The 17,928-nt window shown below is 45.8% G+C and overlaps 1 non-coding gene across 1 annotated transcript; it reads right to left on the bottom strand.

Annotated features, from left to right (window-relative positions):
• Window positions 1–17,219: 17,219 nt before the first annotated feature.
• On the bottom strand, window positions 17,220–17,291 carry TRNAG-UCC. Its single transcript has one exon. It is a non-coding gene; the product is annotated as a tRNA-Gly (tRNA).
• Window positions 17,292–17,928: the final 637 nt, after the last annotated feature.

Genomic DNA, 17,928 nt, shown 5'->3' with positions numbered 1-17,928 from the left:
CATCAATTCTTCAGTTCTCAGCTATCTTTATAGTCCAACTCTCACATCCATACATGACTCCATATGTATGGAAAACCATAACTTTGACTAGACGGACCTTTGTTGGTAAAGTAATGTCTCTGCTTTTTAACATGCTGTCTAGGTTGGTCATAGTTTTTCTTCCAAGGAGCAAGCGTCTTTTAATTTCATGGCTTCAGTCACTATCTGCAGTGATTTCAATTGCTGTTTCAATTGCTTCCCCATCTATTTGCCATGAAGTAATGGGACCAGATGCCATGATCTTAGTTTTCTGAATAATGAGTTTTAAGCCAACTTTTTCCACTCCCTTTAATAGGGCACTACTTGAGAACTAATGCTTCATGAATGCAATCAGTTTTACTTGGTTGGTTCTTGGAGAACCATTGTAGAAATGCTTACTTTAAAATAATTACTGAGCAATAGAAAATTATGATCTTTTAGGGGAACGAATGGGCTTCTCTGGTGGCTCAGACAGTAAAGAACCTACCTGCCATGCTGTTGACCCATGTTCGATCCCTGGGTCGGGAAGATCCCCTGGAGAAGGGAATGGCTACCCACTCCAGTAATTTTGCCTGGAAAAGCCCACGGACAGAGGAGCCTGGCCAGCTAGAGTCCAAAGGGTTACAAAAGAGTTGGACATGACTGAGCGACTAAACATACATATATGTATATTTTTTTTCTTTTCACAGAATTGGGCAAGTAAAGCACTTGTAGGCTTGCCTAGTGAGTTTTTCATTATGCTACAATGTTTTAAAGTATTCTTTCAACGGTTTTAGTAAATCCACAACGTCCGGTATAACTCATTCAACTAGGGCTTCCCTGGTGGCTCAGTGATAAGAGATACAAGTTTGATCCCTGATCTGGGAAGACTCCACGTGCCTCAAGGCAACTAAGCCCGTGAGCCACAGCTACTGAACCTGTGTTCCAGAGCTTGGGAGCCGCAACTACCAAGCCCATGTGCTGCAACTACTGAAGTCAGTGGGCCCTAGGGCCCGGGCACTGCAACAAGAGAAGCCACTTCAATAAGAAGCCAGCGCACTGCAAATAGAGAGTAGCCCTGCTCATCGCAGCTAGAGAAAAGCCTGCAAGCAATGAAGACCCAGCACAACCAAAGTAAATAATTTATTCGGCTATATTCCTGTTGCAATTGATAACTGCTTCCAGTATTTTACTAATCAAATGCATGGCACAGAGAAGAATGCCCTCATCCATTTCTGTGTGTAACTCTAACCTGAGGAGGCGTAGAATTCCCAAGTCAGTCTTGATACACATTACCAAACCGATTTCCTGGAAAGATGAATCGTCAGTTTCTGCATTCACCCTGCACCATCTCAACAATAAAAATAATTTGTGTTTAAAAAAATAAATAAAACCTCTGCTTTATCAGGTAATAAGGTACCGTTACCCTTCACACCACTAAATTATTTACTTTCCAACCAGTATATCCAATTAAGTAAAAATAACATTTTGGGACAATAAATTTTCAGAAAAAGCCAGAATTGCTTGCTATCTCATGAAAACCATAGTGCATGGTGGAAACAAGATTGGGGAATGTAAGTAGAAACATGCTTACATTTGCCATGTTTCTATCAGGAAGAGGTAATAGCAGGATGGTAATGCTTTAGTCTGAGTGACCAAAGGAAGGTAGGGAAGATGTGATTGGGATGCTCACATGGGTCAGATTCTAGCTACATGATTTTTAAAATGGTTACTGCTGCTTTCTTTCATGTCATTTTGAGAACTGGCAAGAGAGCCTTTACGTTCAGATTTCATTTCCTGTTTTAGGACCCCATTAAGGGTGCATGTGTACATAGGAAAATGCCTCTCACCCTCAGTTAAGTCGCTCAGTCATGTCTGACTCTTTGTGACCCTGTGAACTGTAGCCCACCAGGCTCCTCCGTCCATGGGATTCTCCAGACAAGAATACTGGAGTGGGTTGCCATTTCCTTCTCCAGAAGATTTTCCCGACCCAGGGATCGAACCTAGGTCTCCCTCATTGCAGGCAGATGCTTTAACCTCTGAGCCACCAGGGAAGCCCTCTAAATGCTTAAACAATGTCCTAATTCCAAATCACTTCACAGCAGTCTGTCTCCCTGAGGACATGCAGCATATTTCTGAATGAGAAGGTATCAGCAAGATTTAATTTATTCCTTGCTCAAATTCCTCCTCCCACAGTCCTCGCCCACCCCAACTGGCACGGCTTGCTTGCTGAGCTTCACTCCCCCTCACAGAAGCACAGCGCCCCACAATATGCACAGCTGTGGCAAGAAGCCAGCAGGCACTGAAAATTAACAGCGATTCGCATCTGACAGCATTTCCTCAATTTTGCACTCCAGACTAGAGTGAAGTTGACAAGCCTAGCTTGGGAGGCTCCAAAGGTTCTTGGTGTGTATACAGTAACAAAATAATTAAATTAATTTGCCAGAATACTTCTTTAATTGGGGGCCTAAGTAAGAATTCCTAAATGGTTGGGGAAAAAAAACCCCAAAAAACTGTTGACAAGACCTGCACAGGAGGTTATCTGCAGTGTTGTGCACAGCTTCTTAATCAGCGACAGTCTCTCAGTTTGGAGGCCGTTGAGAAGACAATTTACCAATAATTATCATTTTGTGGGGATACAGGAATCATTTCAATAAGCCACATTCCCAGGAGTGTGGTGGGAAAAAAAAAGTGATTTGCCTGGAACGGCTCTCAGGCTTTGTCAAAACTGCCTCCAAGTTAAAAGGTTTTCATGACCAGATATATTCTTAAACAATTCATGACAGAACTGCTTTACTCGAAGGAAATTTAAACTTTTAGAAGGATGTCACAAGGCAAGAAGATCCAGCAAGTTAATCTGAGAGGCATCATTTTTTTTTTTTTCCTTTCTTGTTACCCTCAGTAGGCAATCTATTTTCTCACAACTTCAAATGACTTTAAAACCTGTAACTTGATCTGAGGTTGGCAAATCTTAAGTTGATGATCCTTGAAATCACCTGCCTGCTTGCGATTGAGGTAAAGTTGGATTCAACTGGTTTGTACTGCCTTCAGGGCAGTAAGACCAAAAAAGGCTGAACTGCAAATATAGCATGCTTCTGGGCTAAGGCAGCGTCTGATGGGTGCAGAGGACTTGGCTGTCAGCCAACCCACCCAGGAAGGAGAAGGAAATAGAAAGCATGAGAAGTAAAACGTCTCACAAGCCAGAAACCACAGACAGTCCAGTCTCCAGGTCAATTAAAATGAAGGTTTGTCGGCAATAAACATTTTGTCCAAGTAATTCTGACGAGGTTCTGGCCTAAGAAAATGCATTCAACTATAGAATGCAGGAGACCCAGGTTTGATTCCTGGGTCAGGAAGATCCCCTCCAAGGGAATAACCCACTCCAGTATTCTTGCCTGGAAAATTCCATGGACAGAGGAGCCTGGCGGGCTACAGTCCATGGGGTAACAAGAGTCGGACACGACTTAGCCACCACCATAGAATGTTTAGATGATAAAACACAAGCAGTACATACAGTAGAGTAATACGTGGGTTTACTACAGATAAAGTATCAGTTAACACTGATTCCCCTGAGAATTGAGAGCTATTCGTAGTGAAAAATGAAGTGCAGTCAAGAAAAATGGTGGTCATAACCATGGCTTACATTTACGGTAACAAGTTTGGGAGGAATGAAGATCAGTTTGCAATCTCAACGTGCTCTTTCCCCTGTGAAACTTGCCTTTAGCCAAAAACAAAATGAATGAGGTATAAAATAACCTACTTGTTTTACAAATGTTTGGGAAGCTTTGTGTGGTTGTGATATGGCATTCTTAAAGGTTTAACAGTTGAGGAATCAGAAAAAAAAAAAAAGATTGAATCAGGTTAGGATTAGAGAAGGAGACAGGATTTAATTCAACTTTGATGAACTCCAATTATTTTCCCTTTTAGAGACTGCAACCCTGTGCTTTCTCATTTAGAGAGATGACAGAAATCTGGGAACTTTTTTCCACCAGTAATAACTGCAGAGAAGTTGCTCTTCTGGTCTCAAAGTAAACCTAAACTTTGTTTAGCAAAATCTGTAATACAGTGATCATGGTGATTTTTGTTGTTGTTTTAAATAAGGCCGAGGCACCAATGGCTATTTTTAAAAATTGTAGTCCAGAAACAAAGTGTGGACTCTAGAAATCAAGTGTGGGTCAGGAATAAGATGAATGACTTGCAGTGAAGATAGATGAAGTGGCAACTCCAGTAAATTTTGTGTATAAGTTTCCCAATTATTAAATAAAAATGAAATGTTCTTACAGAAAAAGATGAATATTAAAAGATACCTGAGAAAGATACAAAATAGAACCAGGAGTGAGGCTAGTATAAAATAGAAACCATAAAGACATGCTTTTGCACTAGGTGAGCACACAGCATTTCTTTGTAATCCTCAACCATCTCCCCACCTCTAAGACCCTCTAAAATGATTTCACAGGAATTACATAGGTTTCAAGTTGTCTCTTCAATGATACTAGTTGAATTGAGAAACAGGAACTGTGGGGTCAACTGTGTTGTAAGAGTCTGCAGCCCCCAATTCGAAAGTGTTCCCACCACCCCCTATTTTATGACTCAAACCTGTTTCACTCAATTTCACGACATGTCCAGATCTTGTAGATATGTGAGTTTATGACCTAGATGGTCTCTCCTTGGTGGTCTCAGACAAGCTGCCCCAGCCCAAAGTGGCCTTGCCCCTTCCTTGAATTCCATCCTCTTAATTTCCACACCATTTGTTTGGCCTTTCAAACATGCCCTGTTGCTGGTTACTTCTCCTTAGGGGCTGGTGCCCCATTTAGGAGGCTAATGCTTCACACTTGGGAGGGCCTCTCAATTTTCTCCCACAGGGCTCTGCCCCTGGTAGGCATTTGGGTCACACTGGCAGGGTGTTGGTGCCATGGAAAGGAGAGAGCAACCCCTGATCAGCAGTCATGGAAGTACCCCTGGGCTGGGGGCTGGGGATGAGAGCCATAGCGCCATCCATCCAGCTGGGTGGAGAAAGCAGTTCTCTCAGACTGGGACGTGACGCTCAACACCTGTGAGGACCCAGAAGTGTCTAGGCTTGGCCACATCTGGTCTCAGATTAGGAGAAAGTTCATACGGTAGGTTGGCCCAGTTTCTCACCCCACAGAAGGCCAGCTGCCCAGAGGACTTCACAGAAGTGCTGGCTGAGGCTGCATCTCAAGAAGGACTTTGGGGATTGCTAGCTTGACTGCTTAACAGCAGGTAACTTAAAAGATGCTGTGAGAGTGCCTCCTCTCCATGAGTGGTGTTTTGCTAATATTTCATATCTGCACAGTGTCAGGGATGTGGTAGGCAGCATTCAGCATGTGTTACTACCATTTGTTGAGCATTGGCCGTGTGCTTGTTGCTATTCCTGGAGCTTCCCAATGACTCTGAAGTATTATTATCAGAGTATTAGGTTCTGAGAGACTAACTCAGTATAGGTCATGTAGCTAAGAAATGACATCAAGGATTTAAATCCCAGTTACTCTGTCTCCAGAGCCCTGTTTCTCTACAAAACGGGCACTAGACTTTAGGGAAGGCACTCAGTCAGACTTAGACTCCTTAGTCCCTGCTTGTGCTGCCAACCCCCTGGGGTTAGTCCCAACATACTCTTTTTTTCCCTGGATCATGGAGAAGAAAAAAAAAACAACTAGAAGGAAACACTCCAAATAAAATTTGGCAATTGACACCCACGCAGACAAGAAAATGATTGTTGAGCCTTGTGCTTTAACCCACAACCTGGGGAAATTACACTGGACATTGGTTAGTTCTAACCCCACACTGTTCTTCTTAGAAATTTATCTCAAACAAATCATTTTTATTGCCCATGAGGACTATCCAACTCAGGCTGAAGCAGGAAGCAGCAAAGCAGTCATAAAAAGTGAGAAAGTCAGTTGACCTTAAAGCCACAGGCCTTAAAGATCAACACTAGGTCAGTTTACAAATTGCCACCTCCAGGGGAAACCTGAGCCCCTTGCACCAGCTCTATGAACAAGGTTAGATGTGCTTGCCTGGGACTGACTTAGAGGGAATACCAACCACCACGACCACCGGGATGGCACTGGGCCACGTGGACGAGTTATCTTGGTCAACTGATACAGATGCCATCGAAGGAGCAGGGACAGTTCACAATCAGGGAGGGCCTGAGTCGGGAATACAGGATCAGATCCTTCTCACCATTCATGGATTGAAAGCTACACTTTTATCCCCTCAACATCTGACATCTCTGAAACTGGGATGCATTTTTGAAATTGATCTTTAAATTTTTTTAAGTGGTACACGCTGATGGTACAGATTATAATTGGTGGCATCTAGGATTTGATGAAATATAAGTCAGTGTTATTTACATGCAAGTTACAGGTGATAATGTCAGGAGCAGAGGACACCAGAAGCAGGTGGTAAACGAAGTGAGACTCCATGAGGCAAGTGAAGGGGGATCCATTAGCCCTTCCTGAAAAATGGCTTGACAATGAAAGCCATCCAACAAAAAATCTATTAAAATCACAAAATAGCTAACATCTATAGAATTTACTATGATCCAGGCACTGTCCTAAGTGCTTAACCTATATAATCTAATCCTTGCAACAACCCAATGAAGAGGATAGTCTTACCCCCATTTTATAAATGAAGAAACAGGCACAGATGGGGATAACTAACTGTCCAAAAAGCTACCTGATTGTAAATGGTGGTGTTGGGTTTCAAACCCTTGAGGGCTTTCTGACTCCAAGCCCTGGAAAAAAACACAACACTCAATGTGCAAATTGAGCATGAAGTTTAACTTCGAGCTTCCTGTCAGGCAGAGCAAAATAGGATCTACAAGTAAGTAAATCCTCAAAAAACATGAATCTACACATGTACTTTTAAAGTAATGTCTTCATACCATCATTGTTTTGAAAGATTCTCATGATTTCTTTAAGCCAAGCTGTATGGAAATGTACAAAGATGACAAAAACTGCATACTATTCCTTCTCCCAGAAATGACATAGAAGATCCCATGCTTGATATCTCATTTTGTGATTGAAGGGTGGGAGGGCAAGGATAGACAGAGATGTGGAACATCCATCTGGAACTTTTTGGTAGAAAGTGGGTCACTTTGACCTGTTTTCTAGACAGTAATTACTGAAAGGCCACTGACACATCCTCAGACAAGGCCAAAACAGAATTTGATGATATGCCTATAAGATCATACACTTCAGAGTCAAAAATTACTCGGTTTAAAATCTTTGCTCTAACTTCTCCATAGTTGTGTGATCTTGGGCAAGTCTCCTGACCTTTCTGAACTTCCTCTTACTCACTTGTGAAATTACACATCATCCTAGTACCTAATGCCCAGGGTTATCAGGATTAATATGAAAGCAAGCTCCCATAGCATATTGAGGCCTAGCCTAAGACAGGAAGCTGAGATTATGCCTAAAAATCTGTAGTGGTAAAGGATCCACCTGCCAATGCAGGAGATGCAGGTTCAATCCCTGAAGGAGGAAATGGCAACCTACTTCAGTATTCTTGCCTAAGAAATTCCCTGGACAGGCAAGCCTAGTGGGCTACAGTCCGTGGGACTGCAGAGTCAGACACAACTGAGCATGCTTGCAAGCTTTATGCTTATAAGAGTCCAGAGCATCAAGGACCATGGGTGTTTTTGATTATCCCCTTCCCCAAGGCAAATCTGAGGCAAATCAGAGAATTTTTTTTTTTTTAGTGTGTTGAGCTATTGTTTTTAGCATTTTTTTCCCTTAAAGAAATGCCAAAGGCCTTAAAACAGCCACGCCCTACACAGGGCCTCATGTGAACAGTCAGATGATCAGGGTGGGCTGGGACAAGAGGCTGGGAAGCAGAAGTTGGCTGCCTGCTCCCAAGACACAAGCTCTAGAGCCTAGGAGGAGCCTCCTTCCACTGGAGGGGAAGGCAGAGAGCCTAGGGGTTGGGGGGAGGGCAGTGGGGAGGCTGCCGCCCCAGGCAGCAGAGGGTTTTGCTGGAACCAGCAATCAGGCTGTGGGTACAGACTGTCTGAGGATACTGTTTAGCTGCCCTTGGGTGTGAACTGGTCAGGGCACAGAATCATCCTCTCTGGCCTGATTCCTGCCTCTGCCCAGGTAGTAGCTGTCCTACACTGCCTTCCTCAGCATCCTGCGCCTCCCTCTATTCCTATACCTGTTATTCATGCACTCATTCATTATTTCCTTCCTTCCTTCATGCATTCATTTATTCACTCAGCATATCTCGAGCACTTGCCATATTCCAGACCCTGATGGTACGACCTCCAAGAATCCCAGTGTTGAAAGCAGATGAAAACAAACATGCAAAACTAAACAGCAAAGGGGGGAAAAAACAACCTCATAATTTCTATAATTGGTCACAGGCTGGATCATTACTCATGGCCTTATTTGCTGAATTTATCACTGGAAGTGTTAGGTAGTTAGAATAGGAAAAAGGAGTCCAAAATAGCGGTGGCTAAAAGACAAAGAAAGGAAAAAGCCCATGAAAATAAAACAAAGGGAGGTCCAGAGGACTGGAGTGAGAACCTCAGGTGAAATAAACAGCCCTCCTGGCTAGCCCAATTTACATAGGGCAGGCTCAGGGGGAGGAGAAAAAACATATAAAAAGAGGAACCAAAATTGAGCATCTCATGTCTTTTGGGTCATCCTGCCCTCATGCCTCAAGGATGTATCTTCCTTTGCTTGCCAAATAAAACTGAGCTGTAACGGAGCTATAACACTGGTTGGTCCGCCATTTCAAATTTTTGCTGCAGTGAGAAAGAACCAAGGAAATTACACATTTCCCCGACAGAAACAACTGAAAGAGTTAGCTGACAGCAGAGTCTGTAGCCAAACTGCCAGGGTGAGCACCCCAGCTGTTTACTAACTGTGGGACCTTGGGAGGAACTGAGCTTCTCTGTGCCTCTGTTTGCCTCTATAACTAATAGTAGTTACAGAGAAGATCAGTAATTACAATTATGGGGATAATAGTAGTTACATCCTCATAAGGTTGTCATGAGGATTAAAGGACTTAAGACTGGGTCTGACATATAGCACAGTGGAAGTGTTTAAGTTGGTTTTCTTTAAGATGTTGCAAGTTCTTCATAGAATGATGGGGTTCTACACCCACCCCACCCAAGCTCACAGCAAGTGTGCCCCATGGCCCTCATCAGAAAATGGATGGTGGCTCACTGGGAAAGAATCTTCCTGCCAGTGCAGGAGATACGGATTTGATCCCTGATCCAGTAAGATCCCACATGCCTCGGGGCAACTAAGCCCCTGTGCCACAACTACTGAGCCCATGCACTGAAACTGCTGAAGCCTGCATGCCTAGAGTCTGTGCTCTGCCAGAAGAAAAGCCACTGCAGTGAGAATCCCGTACACCACAACTAGAGTAGCCCCCCACTCACCACAACTAGAGAAAGCTGGTGTATAGCGACGAAGATCCAGCATGGCCAAAAATAAATAAATAAATGGTTGGGTTTTTTTTTTTTTTTAAATTGAAAAAAGAGAAGAAAATGGATGAACTATGTTGACCCTAAGAGTTACTTGTGGAATTTCCCTGCCAGGCCCCTTCCCTGGACATTATGAGTTGGAACCACAACCCAGGGGTCGATGAGAAACATGTTGCCTGCCATATTAGTAAACATAGGATGCTGCAGCCACCAAGCCATCCCATTACAGCCAACTGGACAGTGACCCCAGAGGAAACTCAGGATGGAAACCCAATAGAACAGGATAGAAACAGGATAGAAACTCAGGATAGATGCCTGCCAACCCAGCCATCAGCTGCTGCGGTCACCTCCAGTGGTGCAGCCTGAGGACACTCAGGAAGAGAAAGCATTGGATACTGAGCCCAGAGAGCTAAGGTGCTAGCAAAGGAATGCTTTCTGTGACTCTTGCATCTTCCCATATATAGGAAAGTGCTAAATTCCTTAACTTGAGTTTTCTTTGAAGTGAAGTGAAGTCGCTCAGTCGCGTCTGACTCTTTGCGACCCCGTGGACTGTAGCCTATCAGGCTGCTCCATCCATGAGACTCTCCAGGCAAGAATATTGGGGTTTCCCTGGTGGTCCAGTGGTTAAGAATCCACCTACCAATGCAGGAAACACATATTTGGATCCTGGTCTGGGAAGATTCCACGTGCTGTGGGGCAACTACACCCATTCACCAGGACTAGTGAAGCCTGGGCACCTAGAGCCCACGCTCTGTAATAAAAGAAGCACCGCACCCAGAGGCCTGTGCACCGCAAGGAAAAGTAGCCCCTGCTAACCGCAACTAGAGAAAAGCCTGTGCATAGCAGTGAAGGGCCTGTGCACCACATCAAACAGACCCCATGCAGCAAAAAAATAAAAAAGTTTTTTTTTTTTTTTTTTTTTTTGAAGTGCTGGGTACCTGGTTTTTGTTGCAAAAGCTCCTATATATTCTGACTTCTTTACCTCTTCAGAGTGGTCCCTCAGCACCATCCGAGAGTTCTGTCTCCTGGCCTTGAAGTCCTCAGAATGTCCACCAAATAAGACATAATTGTCAGCTTTTAGGAGGCTTCCCCAGGGGCTCATTGGTAAAGAATCTGCCTGCAGTGCAGGAGCCACAGGAGATGTGGGTTTGAGTCCTGGGTTGGGAAGACCCTCTGGAGGAGGGCAGGGCGAGCCACTCCAGTATTCTTGCTTGGAGAATCCCATGCACAGAGGAGCCTGGAGGGCTATAGTCCATAAGGTCAAAAAGAGTCAGACATGACTAAAGCGACTTAGCATACACAGATGTCAGCTTTTAGCTTGTGCATCTTTTTTCCATCAACACAGGCCACACAGAAGTATGTTCCCAGTTGAAAAACCATTGATTTGGTTCAACCCCCTTAATCTGACTGAAATCAATCAACTCAATCAAGACAAGGTGAAGTTGGCAGCAAAGTCCAAACAGGAAAGTGAGGAGCTGTTTCCTTTCACTCCCTTTGTTGGAACCGTGGCCCAGGGGCCCTCACAGCAAATGGAACCCTAAAAATGGTGGGGCTTTGAGGGGAGACTGCCAGAAACCAGGGAGGATTCTGGGAGACCACAGAGGATCCTGGGAAACCAGAGAGGATGCTGGGAAATCAGGGAGGATGCTGGGAAATCAGGGAGGATGCTGGGAAACCACCTGAGGACAGTGCTGCTACCCTTCCCATGGCCTCTCTACCTGGCTGCCTCTCCCAGTTCAGAGCACACTCTTTGGCCCTCTTCTGCAGTGCATGCCTCTCCAGGCTCTTTCCTTAGGAAGCAGAAGTGCCTGATTGTAGACAGAACAGGCTCAATTCAGCAGCCTTTCAGTGGCTGAAGGATGGAAGGAAGAGATCAAGGGGTTGGAGAGTCTTTGATGGTACAGACTTTACTTGACTTACAATGAAGTTACCTCATGATATCATAAATTGAAAATGCCCTAAGTAGAAAATATATTTAATGAACCTAATCTATCAACACCATGGCTGATCTCAGTGCACCTTGAAAGAAAAGTGAAAGTGTTAGTCGCTCAGTCAAGTCTGACTCTGTGACCCAGAGTCACCAGGCTCCTCTGTCCATGGAATTCTCCAGGCAAGAATACTGGAGTGGTCACCATACCCTTCTCCAAGGGATCTTTCTGACCCAGGGCTTGAACTCAGTTCTCTGGCATTGCAGGCAGATTGTTTACTGTCTGAGCCACCACAGTAGTGCTCCTTAAACTTACTGTAAACACATTAGCCTACAGTAGGGCAAAATCAGCTAACACACAGCCTGTTTTATAATAAAGTGTTGAACATCTCATGTAATTTATTGAGAACTATACTGAAAGTGAACTGCTCGTCCGGGTCCAGAAGAGTTCTAAGTGTATCCATTGTTTATCTTTGTGATCCTGTGTCTACCAGGGCTGTGGCTGCCCTGCCCAACATCACAAGAGAGTATCAGACATATGGCTAGCCTGGGAAAGGTAAAAGTTCCAAGTATGGTTTCTACTGAATTTGTATTGCTTTCACCTCATCATAACATCAAAAACTCCTAAGTGGAACCATATAAGCCAGAGACTATTTGTAGGCGTGGCTGGAGACTTTGACCAGGAGGGGAGGCAGGGCCAATAGCCTGTTCATCTCTCAATCCAATTGTTTGATTCAGGAAGAATCAGACATTTTAAAGAAGGTTCTAGATGCAATGCTAAGTTTGAAGCATGAGTCAGTATTCACCAGGTTGGGTGAGAGGTGTGGTCAATGTGTAGAGGTGTGAAGCAGCTTCTAGGCATTTTAGGGAAGGTGAAGTAGCAGAAGCCCAGCGGTGCAGTTATAGTGTTAGTTCTGCTTATCAGCCGTGGGATAGCGGAGGAAGAAGTACCAGAGAGGGCAAGGTAAGAGGCAGGGAGAATGGAGAGGGGCCGATGACATCATTAGCATTTTTTCCCACTTTGCTGAATAGAATTAATTATATTATTATTTATAGTCATCACATGATACTTCAGAATGTTTTGGCTTATTCAGTGATAATAATAATAATAACAGGCAATATTCACCACCATCTCACCAGGACTGGGTGTTATTTTGTCCAAAAAAGGTTTGGTACCTCGGGTGTTCATAGGTAGCTGCTTCCTCCCACGGTCCACATTCCGAACACAGTCCCTGAAAGAAGGAAAACTCTTGAAAGGTGGATGAAGTGTTAAGCTGTGGAGAGGACAGGACCCATACAGACTGGTAAAGTCAGCCAGAGTCATGGGGGTTTCAGCTTTAGGCTGGAAAGGTTACTCTCTTTCCATTGTCTAATATAAAAATGTTTCCTTGAGGCAATAATGGGATTTCAAGAGCAAGAGGTACAGGCAGAGAACATATAACCTTGAGTAAAAATGTGTAAATGAAAAAAGAAAGGTGGAAGGACAGAGGTCACATTCTCCCCATAACATTTCACTAAGAGTAACTATTCTCCACCATTTAATGTCACCAACCTCACTCCCTCTACCCAAGCCTCCTCTTGCATCCGTCTCATTGTTTGTGATTGTTTCTGCTTCTGTCTAGTGGTCAGACTGTGAATCTAGACCTAAGGGCAGGGACATTTTCCCATCTGGTTTCTGGGAGTAAACACTGACACACAGTGTGTGGCTCAAGGGACCCCAGAAGGTTCTGTGGACTGATCTGAACACCCCGCCTCCGTTCCCCACCACCACCAAGGATGCTGGTTGCTAACTCTTGTGGTATAGTCATTCTGAGGAAGAAGAATCACCTGCATTCAATTTTATTGGGGAGCGGGATGGGTAAGAGGGAGGCAGAACTCTTTAAAGTTGGGTTGTGGCAGGTTCTTGGGAGCACAGGGTACTGGGGAGAAAGTGGACCCAGGTTCACGCCCTCTATTTCTCTTTTCTCACCCCCAGTGCCTGGCCAAGGGGTGAATGGGCACAGGGGCTCCTTGAAACCCTGCGGAGTGACTGACCCACACGGGTCACTTGAGGCCACCTGATGGGACTCCGGACTGTGTATTAAGACAATAAGCAGAGCCCTGTAGCGGTGGGGAGGGCTTGATCTGCATTTGGAGACAAACTGTTTATCTTTGTCTCTGCCTTAAAAGGAGGGAAAAGAAACTACGTTACCAAAACTTGGAAGCAGGGCCACTAGTCTTCAAATGGAAGGCTTTGCAAGTGCCTGGTGGTCCCCCACAGAGGGACAATTGTCAGTTCTGATGGCCAGAGGGTGGTGGAGGTGTTTGATGGCAAATAAAGAATCTAGGGGGAAGTTTCCCTGGTGGCTCGATGGTAAAGAGTCTGCCTGCAAAGTGGGAGACCTGGGTGTGGTCCCTGGGTCGGGAAAATCCTCTGGAGAAGGGAATGGCTACCCACTCCAGCATTCTTGCCTGGAGAGTCCCAAGGACAGAAGAACCTGGTCGGCTTCAGTCCATGGGGTCACAAAGAGTTAGACATGACTGAACGACTAACACTTTCACTTTTTTTCACTTTGAGGTGTGCCTGAAGGACCCCAGGGTCTGTGCACAAAGGCAGAAGCTTTAGACCGGGCTGGTTCCTGACTGGGGATGAGGGGCAGGCCAGGGAGCTGGGGAAGCAGGTGGTGAGGCAGGGACACCAGGAGGGTGACTCTGTGCCCTTAGCCTGTCAGCCCTGTGCCATCACAAGCTGGTAGAGAGAGTAGCAGAAGCATGCATTCCTCTGCTCTCACAGTTCCACATTTAGAAAGTTATTCCCTAGAGATGTGCCTGCAGTGAACCATGGATGTGCACTGTAAAGGTAAAACCAGGAAGCCTCCTGTCCATCCAAGAGGGCAGGGCTAACCCTCTGTGGGATGTCAGGAAACTTTCCAAGAAGGAGACAAAACTGCAGAATGAGAACAGAGCAAGTTCTAGAATGGTATGCTCAGTTTATATTAGTAGTTGAAAAAGTTTGGAAGGATTTACACCCAGGCATTATTAATACCAATGAGATGTGAATTAGGGGAGAATTGGACTTTCATTCTGACTCTATATACTTCTGTCTTGTTTGGACATTTTACACCAAGCTTTAGCTTTTTAATTATTGAGACCATCAGTTTATTTCTTTTTAAAATACATTTAAAAATTAATTTTTATTGGCATACAGTTGTCTTTCAAAAAAGTTAAATTTTGATTGGAGTATAGTTGCTTCTCTTTTTTTCTTTTTTAAGATTCATTTATTTATTTAATATTTGGCTGCGCTGGGTCCTCATTGTTGCTCCTGGGCTTTCTCTAGTTGTGGTGAGCAGGGGCTACTCTCTCGTGGAGCACAGCTCTAGCGTGCGAGGGTTCAGTAGTTGTGGTGCACTGGCTTAGTTCCATGGCATGTGGGATCTTCCCAGATCAGGGATTGAACTGGTATCTCCTTCATTGCAAGGCGGAGTCTTAACCACTGGACCACCGTGGAAGCCCCTTATCATTAGTTTTTTTTGGGCTACTCTGCACAGCATTGTGGGATCTTAAGTTCCCTGACCAGGGATGGAACCCATTCCCCTTGCATTAGAATCACTGAGTCTTAACCATTTCCAGGGAAGCCCCTACAGCAAACATTTTTTAAAAGTCAATTTAGGGTATTTCCTGGTGGTCCAGCAGTTAGGACTCCACGCTTTCACTGCTGAGAGCCCAGGTTCAATCTCTGATGGGGGAACTAAGATCCCATAAGCCACATGGCTTGGCCTCAATATAGCATTTAAAAGTTGCTAAAGACAAATTTCTGCCTTCAGTTCTGTGAACAAGTCATTCCAGCAAAGGCACAGCGCACCTACCCACTTCCCCCTTTATTCTGTCCACATTCTCTAAGGTGGGGAGCGTGAGGGGGTGGGGAGCATATGAGGGAGTGGAGGGCATGAGGGGCCCGGGAGTTGAACTGCTGGGCACTCTGCCGTGTGTCTTGGCACATAATTTAGCCCTTCTGAGCCTCACTGCGTTCACCTATAATGCAAGCTCAGAGCTACCTCTGATGGATGCTCTGGGGCCCCAGGGAAGTAGAAGTTGCAGCAGTCCAACTCCACAGCCAGGGCAGCGTGGGTTCAGAGTGAGACCCAGGCTCAAGGTAGGGGAAGGAGGCAGGAAGGAGACAAGGAAACAGGGGTGAGGACGAGCTCCCGTTTCTTCTGGACTCAGCCTGTGGGTATAGGAGGTCTTCATGTCACTTGGGTCCAGGGCTTCCCACGCTGATGCTGACCCCACCTTCTCCAAGGTAGGGCCTTCCTGGGCCTCGCCAGCCATCTCCAGCTAAACAGACCTGGGCTGTCCGGGCTGCGTCTAGCTCCCCTGAGACTGTGTAGCTCACACCTTTGGACCAGGCGATGGAAAGTACCTCTTCATCAGCAAGAAGTGAGAATTTTGGAGAGATGAAGAAATGCAGTCCAGGTTGGATTTAGAAGCAGAGAGAGGACTGAATGGGCTGGGGTGGAAGTGGGAGATTGGTGGCCTTTGCAGCCTGGGATACAAATACAGGACCCAGTGAATAGGATGTATGTATGTATGTATGTATGTATGTATGTATGTGTGTGTGTGTGTGTGGTGGGGGACGGGATCACCTTCTGGAGCAGTCAGAGGTGGATCCCAAAGGAATCCAATGCCAAGGTGAGGTGTCCCAAATTGGGCAGCAGAACTTGAGATGCAAAGGAGACCGGTGATTTGGGGACCCACCCCAGCAAACCCAGCCTCCAGAGTCCAAGATCACACGTTCTGAACTCCTACAGCCAGGGTTTATAAGTTCCCTGGAAGCTGCCCATGACTGCCTCCTGACCCACCTGGCACTTGAGGGACTCCTCAGATATCTGTCACATGAGTGAGCCAGGAAGGAAAGATAGATGCCCTTCTCATTCACGTCCTGCCCTGGGCCACCGATGCTCAGCAGCAAACTAGGCCACCGGCCTGACCCAGTTTCCCCGTGTGCCAGCCGAGCCGGAGGGGCCATGGATGAGGCCAGAGCAGACGTCCAGGGTGACTCCCAGGCGCCGCCCCGCGGCCCCGCGGCCCTCCTCTGCAGCGGCCCTCCTCTGCAGTTCCTTGGATCGGTCTGACTTTGGCCTCGGCCATGACTCTTGTGACTCATCTCCAGGAGGAGAGAGAAGAAAGGGGCCTTTGTGGTCCCCACGCTGGCCCGAGGCTGGCGCGTCCCTGGGGCAGCACCGCCCCCCGGTGGCCGCGGCGCCCCGGGGTGCTGGCCCAGCTCCGGCCCTGCTGGCCTTGCGATCCGGGTGCGTCCAGTGATCCGGAGCCGGTCCGTCCCGGTGCAGGGGGAGGGGCTGCGTTCTGGGTGAAACCTCTACAAAGGGTGGAATTGTTCGTCCAGCGTCCCGGGGAGACTGCACGCTCGGCCTTCGGAGACCCCTCTCCCGGGGAGCCCTTTCACAGAGCGGGGCGGGGGCCGCGGCCCTTCCCTAGTGAAAGCCTGGGTTGGCTTCCTGCTTTCCCCAGCCCCCGAGACCACGTGTCTGCTGTGTTTTAAAAATAGATGCAAACATCTGCCGTTTCCCTTTTGTGAGTGGTCTATTCATATCTCTTGTCCATTTTATTTTTTTTCCATTTTCTATTTTTTTCTCTTACTGAGTTTTAGAAAATTTCCTTCATGTTGAGTCTGTCATGCACTGCAAATATTTTCCTAAGCTTAGAATTTACCTCGATTTTGGATTTGGTGATTTTTGACACATACACCCCTTACATTTTTTTTTTTTTACATTTAAAAATATATATATATATATATTTTATTTATTTATTTGACTTCATGAGGTCTTAGTTACAGCACATGGGATCTTGTTCCCTGACCAGGGTTTGAACCCGGGGCCCTGCATTGGAAGCACAGAGTCCTAGCCACTGAACCACCAGGGAAGTCCCCACACCCCTTACATTTTTATGTTCTCTGACTTTTTGATGTTTTGCTTTAGTCTCTCCCCCTTTCTGCTTATAGGACTGTTTCCATCTGAGTTTCAAAGAGTTCCCTAATTTTCTTCTAGATTTCGATTTTTTTTTTTCCTTCTCCTTCCCACCCTCCTCCTTTCCTCCCCCTGCTCCTCCTCCTCCTTTTAAATCCTGGAATTTAGCTTTTAGATCCTGGAATTTCTTTTGCTATAAAGTGTGAAGAAAAGGGGCTTCCCAGGTGGTGATAGTGGTGAAGAACTCTCCTGCCAATGCAGGAGTCCATCCCTGAGTTGCCAAGATCCCCTGGAGGAGGGCGTGGCAACCGACTCCAGTATTCTTGCCTGGAGAATCTCATGCACAGAGGAGCCTGGCGGGTTATGGTCCATCGAGTCACAAAGAATTAGACAGTACTGAAGCGACTTAACAAGCATGTGAAGTAAAGATGTGAGCTTATTTTTTTTCCCCCAAATAATTAACTAACTTCCAAAATACCATTTATTCAGTCTTTCCCCTTTAGTAGAGTATTTCCTCACTGATTTGAAATACCACCTCAATTATAAACTAAATGCCTGGGCTTGTTTCTGGCCAAGCAGAAACAAGTCAAACG

This window comes from Cervus canadensis, chromosome 1 (genome assembly GCF_019320065.1).
Source record: "Cervus canadensis isolate Bull #8, Minnesota chromosome 1, ASM1932006v1, whole genome shotgun sequence".
Classification (NCBI taxonomy): domain Eukaryota; kingdom Metazoa; phylum Chordata; class Mammalia; order Artiodactyla; family Cervidae; genus Cervus; species Cervus canadensis.
Note: the sequence above shows the minus strand (reverse complement) of the source record. Positions and strands in the feature narration are given on the sequence as shown.